This window comes from Ipomoea nil, unplaced genomic scaffold, assembly GCF_001879475.1.
Source record: "Ipomoea nil cultivar Tokyo-kokei standard unplaced genomic scaffold, Asagao_1.1 scaffold3377, whole genome shotgun sequence".
In the NCBI taxonomy this organism is placed as follows: Eukaryota; Viridiplantae; Streptophyta; class Magnoliopsida; order Solanales; family Convolvulaceae; genus Ipomoea; species Ipomoea nil.
The window spans coordinates 1,428,694-1,439,175 of NW_017619805.1; positions in this window are offsets into that span (position 1 = coordinate 1,428,694).

Here is a 10,482-nt window from a genome sequence, read left to right on the forward strand (position 1 = left end):
GTTGTCTCCTTGCTTCGTCAACAGAACAGTATGATTGAAGAAGGCTTCGCGTACATGAAGGCACAGTTTGTCGCAGTGAACCAGAGGCTAGACCAGATCGAAGCCGGATCAAGCCGTAGAGGAGAAGGTGAAGAAGAATCTGAGGAGTCCGAGGAGTCGGAGAGCGAGTCCTTCTAGAGCAGAGATGTGGCCGTCTTGTTTGCTCTTCTTTTGTTGTTGTTATCGTCTTAGCCGTTGTTACCGTTTAGTTGTTGCTTGCTTTGTATGCTTGTCTTTGCTTGTTGTTTTGTTGCTTAGTTAGCTTTGTAGTTGGTGTTTGGAGTTAGTTGCTTAGTTCTTAGTTGTTGTCAAGAAGTTGGTGTTTGTGTTGGGACTAGAGTCCGTTATGCTCAATATATCCGTTTGCTTGATTCTGGCCAATCCTTGTTTTGAATACTTTCTTGCCTTGAAATCTTGTGGAATCTTTTGGGCTTTTGACCAAAAGAAATTGTTCTTGACACTCTTTGTCACATTGTCGTTCTTTTTACCGTTTGTTCTAATTCGTCGTACCCAAGCTTCGGGGACGAAGCTTCTTTGAAGGGGGGGGGGGGAGAATGTGACACCCCGAAATCCGAATTCGATTAAGGGATTAATTAAGTAATTAATCATATTTCAATTTGTAATTTAATTCCTTAAATTCTTGAAATTTAATAGTCGGGGACTAGTGATTGACTAGTCAACCCAAAGTCAAAGTTGTACCTTGAGCTTTGTAAGGAGTTCCCTTGTTCCTTACACCTTTCCATGTTAGTAAGGGTATTCTTGACCTTTCACCTTGTGTTAGTATTGTAACCTAACCAAGTAAGAACATCCTCATTTCTATCCTTACACTTTCCAAAATCCTAGCTCCATCTTCTCTCTAAAAAGGTGGGTAGCTTTTCTTCCAAGCCAAGTTGAAGCTTTGCCAAGACTTCAAGAGTTGTCTCCAAGATTCTACCTTTCACACATTTGGGCATATAGGAGGGTAAGATCCATGTTCATCTTGTGTTTTTAGTGTTTTCATAGGTGTCATTTCTTAAAGATAGAATCTTTCTGATCTTTTGGTATGTTCTTGAAGTGGGTATTGAAGGTGAGCTTTGATAGGAGCTTGGTGCGGTGTTAAGTGAAGGTTTTTGGTCTACAAGAGGTAACACATGCTCTACAAAATCAATTTTGCTTACCTATATGAATATTTCTTGGATTCTACATGTGTTTTGCTATGAAATGTGAGTGTTTATGCATTGTCTTGTGAAAATGCATATCTAGAGCTTGTGTTTAGGGTTCTTGTATGCCATTGCTTGGCTACTCCTTTGATTCAAGTCATTTTGTTGTATGTGGTGAGATTTGGCATGTTTTGGACTTGAATTTGAGTTTGGAGATGAAAATCCGCGAAGGGATTTATTGTGGTACAGGAGTGTACCCGCGGGCGGAACGGCGGGTAAGAGGTCCACCCGTCGCCCACCCGGGGGGTACAGGCTGTTTGTGGGTATGTACCCGCGGGCAGAACCACGGGTAGGGGCCTACCCGTGGGTCCACCCGCGGGGTACAATGTGTGATTGTTGGGGGATTTGTCCCACGTGATTCTTTTGACTCGGTATTTGGTCTTTTGACTTCCCGTTATCCTTTTGTGGAACTATTTTAGTGTCTTCTTGATGTTTCGTATGTCTAGAACTATATGGTAGGAATCCATGTAGGTTTTGGTGTCTTGGATCGTGCTAAGTGTTCAACATTGTGTTTCGTTGAACCGTGATGAGTCTTGTGTGTTCTTCGGAACTATGTTTGGTTTACCCGTTTGATAAGCATGCTAGTTCGGTGTTTAAATACTAGCGTGTGTGTTGTTTGTACCTTCTTATTGGTTGATGATAACTTGTGTTATTCATCGTTGTTGTTGTTGGGCTGTGACCCATTCCTTGATTGAGTATGGTTTCATATCTTCGTTGTGATCCGTTGATTGATTCCTGTTGAGGTGTGATGTGTGTGTGGCTTTACCTGGATTGCACGATTAGTGGTATGGGACACTAGTCACCAAGGTATTGCCGTTTGTTGTGTCTTTATTCCTTTGAGTTATGCATGTCAGGTATTAATCTATTGTGTGATGATAGATTATACCTTGAGACTTCTTGTGAGTCGTTGTTCTTTGTAGTCTTGGGATGTGTTCCCGTGTTCTTGTTGAGAGTGTTGAGTCTTGTATTGACTATTACTCTTGGTTTTGGACTTATATATATATATATATATATATATATATATATATATATATATATATATATATGTATATGTATTCCGTTTCGAAAATGGCTTTACAAACTTATATCTTATCTATGTATGATATTTCACATGTATTGGTGGGTTACCAGCATTATTCGCTGACCGTGCGTCGTCCCATGTTTTATATGCTTCTTTCAGGTGATGCTTAGACGAGTGCGCAGTCTAGTCCAGCTAGTATAGCTCCCCTTTTATGTTTTGTGGCCTGCGAGCCAACCTAGACTTAGTACTCTGTGGATGGTTGTAGTTTTTAAACAATGCAGATTTAGCCTGTGCTTTCACCCTTGGGTGAGCGTGGCTGTAACACCCCGATATTTTTAAAACCTTTGAAGCAGCATAATAAAGATAAATAGTCATAAATCCCAAAATACGTTTACAGAAGCACGGGGTGTTATGCCACACCTGAGCTGGAGAACTCAGGTGCACAGGCTAGATTCTAACAATCTCAATAGGTACCAATACAAATCATGGCACGCAGGCCGAAAGGGAAGAACTATCTAAACTACGCCCCAACCTCTAGCGCGCTCCAGTGATCTACTCGTCCGTGCCTGAAAGCCAAATATATCTGTTCAGCGAGGGATGTTGGTAACCCACTCCAACGCGTTGAAATACAATACATATAGAGATATATATAGGTATACGAAAACCATTTTGAGCATGAAGATATATCCTACGAACTCTAGCTTTCAAAACCGGGAATGACTCGACAGGTAAGGCTAAACACAGGCAACAGTTATATCAAGCATATACAGTTCACAACCGGCAAGATAGATAAAGCTGAGCACAATCAATAATCATAACCCGACAAGAACAATCCCCAATATAGATCCCGCAGTCACATCCCCAATATACTCATAACCACCACTCATCCATATCACACAAGCACACTTTGTTGGCGACACAGGACCAATCGCATGCCCATACATGAGGGTCAGCGCATATAGCTCTGACACGGCCCCGCAGCACCCTGCCCCGTATCGCAACACGGAGGGGTCAATCGCAACCGACCGATGAACCGCAGCTCATCATAGTTTGATCGCAACCAAACAGTGGACCGCAGCCCAAGAGTATGTCTTCTGACCGCAGCCAGGAAAGTATGAACCGCAGCTCATGTAGAAACGTTTGATCGCAACCAAACGGTGGACCGCAGCCCGAGAGTGTAAATCTGACCGCAGCCAGCTTCTGAACCGCAGCTCAGGAATAACCAATCCGATCGCAACCGAATTGGGGTATCATGCACACATAACACATAGCAAGCACATGCAACCCACATTAACACATTGGGAAGGGGAGAAAGCGTATAACAAAACCTATGCGTGATCCTTCACATGCTAAGAATGGTCCTAAGGGGTTCATACTTCTTCCACCTAGGTCAACGGGATACCAATTCAACTAGCATGCAATATATAAGACTCATAAACCTACGAACGGTACCCGAAACATCAAACTAGACACGGCATGATGAACGGAGTCCGTTGGGACACCACGGGGATCGGGGAAACATCAAACGGGGAAGCCGGGGTCCCGAATGGGGGAGATTTCCAGCGGGTAGCCGGAGGGTGGGGGGCCACCCGCCGGTAAGCACTGTTCCGGGCAGCGGGTCGCCGGCGGGCAGCTGCCCGCCCGCTGCCGGAGACGTCCCTTCTGGCCGCGGGTAGGTGGCGGGTCCCTTACCCCCCCACCTACCCCCCACTGACTCTTTACACACAAAACGCCCCGAGAACCATTGTGGAACCCGAAACCATGCTTAGACACTTTACAACGCAATTAACGATCAACACGTAGACAATCAACGGATCAAATACGAGAAACGTACGGCACATGACCTATCATGCTTTTCTAAACATAATTGACACCCAAACATGCGATTTCCCCACCCGATACACCAAGAATAATATCATACGATACAACCTAGGGTTCTAATCACTTTTATACCAACAAGAATACGATTTGTCTTCTAATTACAAGATTCGGTAAGAATATCACATAAGCATCAAGAACATCACACAAGCATCAAGAACGCCAACAAGATCATCAACCTAGGGTTCTAATTACTTTTGCATCAACAAGAATACGGTTCGTCTTCTAATTACAAGATTCGGTACAAATAACACATAAGCATCAAGAACACCATAATTATCAAGAATCTCCCAATATCAAGATCACCCATGGAATTATCCCATCAATCATCAATAATAATATCACAAATCATCAATACACAATAATATGGGGAAATCCTACGGGGGAAATCATAGCTATGAAAATAGGTTTTGTTGAGACATGGGTTACCTCTTTAGCCTTAATTAATTCCTTGGCTATGAAGGATCTTTCTTTAAGCTTTCTTGCTTTCTTGATTTCTCCTAGGGGAATTCTTGGAACTCTTTGGATGGTGAGAGATTATTTGTGGTGGGAATTCTAGGTGCCTTCTAAGTTCCCTATTTATAGATCTAGGGGTCTTATTTTGGATTCTAATCCTTTTAGGACTAGGGGTTGGGTTTAGGGATGAGGGCCCATGGACTATGGTGGGCCTTTCCTAATTTAATTATTGTGATTTAATTCTTTCTTTTGGGTAATTGGTTAAGTGATTAATTGGTTTTAGGGATCGTAACACGGGGTGTTACAGTGGCATAGCACCCCGTTTCCTTGTTTTATATATATCTTCTCTTTCAGTCTTTCGCTGTGTTGGTGTTTTGGTTTAAGTTATCTGCATGTTTTAAGGCTTAAAATAGCATGGTTTTAGGGGGTGTTACATATTTTTTTTTGTCAGACTATGAGGTTTTCTGAGCATGCTCTAACTGTAGGAGGCACCTTTAAGCCCGTACCATACTCAGACTAATCCCCATCTGCACCGGACTGACCTAATAAAGGAACAAAGTGCTGGCCAAATTGGTTTTTTCATAGAGGGGATTCAAACTCCCGACCTCTCTTAACTATGATTTTAACATTGAATACTAATATTAGTATACAGCAATGCCTTAACGCGCGGTCTGTGCGGCAACACCATATGATATGTAAAAACGCACCAATAGTGTTAGAAAACGCACAACAATGCAATGCACCAATAAACCACAAAACACACCACACACCCAAAAAAAATGCACCATACCTCCCTACATCTAATTGTCCGTTTCCGAACACTGTGTGGTGCGTTTATGCATACCTAATTGTGCGTTTTGTGGTGATGCGTACCTAATGGTGCGTTTTTTGGTTCATTGGTTCATTTTTGTTGTTGTGCGTTTCCTAATACTATTGGTGCGTGCGTGTTTGCATACCTAATGGTGTGGCCGCATTGAAACTTGGCCCTATATATATATATATATATATATATATATATATATATATATATATATATATATATAACTAACATGCCCCTTTCATGTGTGTAGGTCAATTACTTTTTGACAGGCCCACATAATATGGGAATTGTAGTTTATTTCTTCTTCGCTCAAAAGGTCGAATTCCCAACCCCGAGGGCCCCACACCCCGGTCAGACAAAATATTTGGACGGATGTAAATGGCGGTGACTCAATAGCTCAGTAGATAGGGCCAAATGTTGGTGCCTACAAGAGATTTGCTCACTTTGGACATAATCCTTACACTGCCGCTGCAGAAATTCAAACCTTGGTCTCTTCTCCCAAATACTACCTACTGAACCATTGATCTAAGCTCGTGCGGACACTGTAATTTATTTCTATCGAGTGGAGTGACAAATAAATACTAAATTGAAGAATACATTTTGCTTCATTTAATATTTGAATTATACATTTATGTTTATATATATAATGCTTTAACAGTGAAAGCATACTGTTTTTCAAAAAAAAAAAAAAATAAGAAAAAACAAAAACAAAAAGAAAAAGAAAAAAACAAAAACAAAAATTGAATGCATACTTATTATTTTTTTGAGGTATCTTGAAAAACAATGGCAGACACTTGAGTGAAGGGCATAGGTGGGGTCCTCATAAGAGGTGGAGGTCTGTTGGTGTAAAATGTAGGTCAAGTAATGAATGCAACAATGCATGGCAAAAGTTGAAGGACCAGTCTTCATCATTTTCAATCATAGAGATCCTATGGGTACACATAAGATCGTTTACCAGTATATATCTGTACTTATAGATATATATAGGGGGTGCTTATAATTTTTCTTCATTATTTTTTTTTTAAATAACATTTTTTCTTTAAAAAAAATAACATTTTTAATCACTTACTTAATATAGAATCAATTTAATTTCTCAATTATTTTTTAGTATAGATTCAGTCTTTAAACTTTTTGTGAAGTAACTAATTTGGTCCTTTTATATATATATATATATATATATATATATATATATATATAATAAAAATATAATAAGTCTCAATCAAAGTTAAATGTTCAAGCTTTTTATATTAATCATTTTGTACATTATGCTTTTAGAGTTGTACTATATAAATTTTTGGACAAAAATATCTCTGCCATTATAACTTCTGTTATCTTTTCCATTATCATTACCATGCATATGCATCCACCACTTTTTTTATTCTTTAATGATAATAATATTTGTAGACATTATATATTGGATTATTATTATAATAAATAAATTTGATTTCATATAGATTTTAACTAGTAGGGATTGATAGTTATTTTAAAAGATATAAATATTGAGTATATGTTTTTACGCATCGCGCATAAAAAAGACTAGTATATATAGCAGGCAACACAGCCTATTGTATAGTATAGGTATATATATATGTTTTATAATTGGGGCCCCGAAATTTTGGGGGCCCTGGGCAGACCTGCCTAGGGTCAGCGCTGCTTTCAATAAATTACGCGTGTTTGTGTTCGTTAATGTTCATTTATGTTCATTTCATAAGGTAAGTGAACACACACACACACACACACACACACACACATATATATATATATGAACAAATTTTAGAGTTTATTTAATAAATGAACAGAGTATGTTCGAACATTTGTATGTTCGTTTGGTAAGAGATCGTGAACAAATTCGTTATTTTTCGTTTAATAGTGTTCATGAACATGCTTATTTTAGTGTTCGCTTAATAATATTCACGAACAAGCCCGTTTAATAATGTTACTTTTAGACTTACTTGTATTATTTTTATAGTTGTTATGTTGTTTATGTAGGACGAATAAGTCGATTTTACAAAAATAATATATATACACACCATATATATATATATATATATATATATATATATATATAGAGAGAGAGAGAGAGAGAGAGAGAGAGAAGGGTTCATGTGCGGGTATAGCTTCCCGTGCTGTTGTGCGGTTAGATTTGAGCCGTTGATCAAATCTAGATCAACGGCTCAAATCAATGAAAATTAAAAAAAAAAACGTGTGTCTGGAAGAAAGCCACGCACCTTTAAGTGTTAGATCTTAAGCACAAACTCACGCATATTAAGTACAAAACCACGCACATTAAGCACAATCTCACGCACATTAAGCACAAAATCTACGCATTTAAGTATTAACACACAGACCTTAAGTTTCAACAACTACTGACATTAAGCACAAACTCACGCACATTAAGCACAATCTCACTCACATTAAGCACAAAAATCACGCACCTTATGCACAAGACTCACGCATCTTATATACAAAACTCACGCACATTAATCACAGAATCGCTCACATTAATTTTGACCTAGATTCAAATATTACAAAATTACCACCGCGTTTTTTTTTCAAAATTTTGGTATTCCTGGACGTTGATTTAAGTGAGATGAATGGCCCAGATTAAACTGCACAACCGCACCTGAGCACTCTAAGCGCACCAGAACCTAATTCTATATATATATATATATATATATATATATATATATATATATATATATATATATATATATATATATATATATATATATATATATGAACAAGTATCTCAAAAATATATATACAAAAATATATATATAACTCGAAAAGCTATATATATTATGTATGCAAGAATGCACCACAACATGTTCAGAAATGCACCAAGGTATGGTGCATTTTTGTGGTGCATTTGTGAATACGTTGTCACGGTTAGAAATTCTGCTATTTGCGTCCAACGAAAGTTGGACAGAAAATGGGGGTTATTGGTCGGAAAACGGGTTTCCGTCCACCATTCCGTCCAAAATGAGACTTCAGAAAAATGAACATCGGTAATTCCGTCCAACATCAGATGTCGACCGGAAGTTACATCCAACGGGTCAAAGTTGGACAGAAAATCTGGATGGTAAACCACCATTTTTAGGATGGGAATTTTCGTCGAAAATTCCGAATGACAATCCACTATTTTAGGATGGAAACTTCCGTCCAACTTTGACCTGTTGGACAGAAATTCCGACCAACAGGTTGGTCAACAATTGTGACTAACTTTGACCCGTTGGACGGAAAATCCGGATGGTAACCCACATTTTAAAATGAGAATTTCCATCCAACTTTGAACCGTTGGACAGAAATTGTGACTAGCAGGTTGGCCAGAATTTGTAACCATTGATTTTGACAGGAAAATCTAAATTTATATAATTTTTTTTATCTTGCTATAATTTTTTTTACCTGTTGTCAATACATTCTATATCATTAACAAAATATTGTACACACTATCTAAATTCAGAATGAAAATACTTAAATATCAAAATTATTTGCAACCAAAAGATAGTATCGTGTGCATAAATATTTAAGTAGTGCACTATTGCCATACACAAAAAAAAAAAAAAAAAAAAAAAAGTCATAAAAACATCAAGTACTTAATCGTCATCAGAAGGAGCTTGTGTTTCATCATTTAGTGAGCTGGAGTTGTTCAAGTTTAAAGAACTTAACAACTCAGGATTTGCACTGAATTGTGCAAATATAGTACCCATCTTTTCATGTTCTTCTCGGATAATCTTGTTTTCTTCCCGAAACATTTTGTTTTCTTCCCTCATTTGTTGAATTTCTGCCATCAAAGTTGCATTTGAAGATGATGCTCCAGCCTGAGATTTTGATTTCTTTGGAGCTTCAGGAAAATAGTATTGCATATCCGAGCCAAAGCCATATACGTTCCCTCCCCTCTTTACATCACTGATGGCCTCCAACCACAGCTCTACATCGGATGCATCAGTTTGAGTCTGCCGCAGTTCATTCATTGTATCCTATAAAGTAAAACAAAGTATTTTTATCTACTAAAATAATTCAATGTGACACTTTTAATAGATGTTATATTACAAAGATTCTTACCACAAATTTTTGAACATTTGGACAAACATATGCTCCATCTCCGTTCTTACGTTTATGAGTGTGTTGATACAAGTCTACAATACTTGGATCTTTTCCAAATTTTTCTTTCTATTAAAGAATACTACAACGTATTTAGTATAATTTTAATATTTTATAGGATAAGCTATTTTAATTTTTTTTCCTTCAAACTTACTAATCTTCGTCGATGTTCAGTCATAAGAATAGAACCACAACTGTGAAGTGACGCACCTAGTGCTCCAGAATTTGAATTTCTATTAATCTTGTTTTTCTCCGAGAGATTTTTGAAATCATCACTCTCCCAAATGCGGACCAAGTCATCTAGCACATCATTAGGAATCCAATGTGGTTTGGTTTTGTTTTTTGCCAAGCCCACACGAACCACTGTCAGATGGTCTGTAAGGAGCTTTGCACCTCTTTTCTCAAAGATGCGGCGTACAGTATTCTCCTCTAGTGGATCCCATCTATAATGTTTCTATAATCATCAAAACTCTAAATTAGCAAAGACAAGTAATGTTTTATTGAGTCAGATTCATCTTTCATTTTTGGTTAGTTATACTCAGATATTGAGGTCAGTTTTATCATATATACTAGTATAAAGATATACTTCAAAGATGAATAACATGAGATGCTGACTCAGACAAAGTTTAAGCAGATATACTAGTATAAAGTATAAATAGGAGAGGCGTATACAATTGCAGAGGAAGTCCAGCTAATATTGTAACACCCCGTGTTACGGCCTTCAATCCCGGATTAATTATTTAATTAATTCCGTTAATAATAATTAAGAAGGATTTAATTTGGTTAGGATTCCCTTTAATTAACTAATGTGGTCCACCATGGATTGTGGACCCTTGCCTAAACTAGAGTCTTAAGCCTATTAAGAATAAAGAGAGTAAACCTTTTACTAGTCAGATTCTAATTAGGAATCCTAGACCTATATATCCAGTGGGAATAAAGAAAGTAGGCCTTTATTATTCAGATTA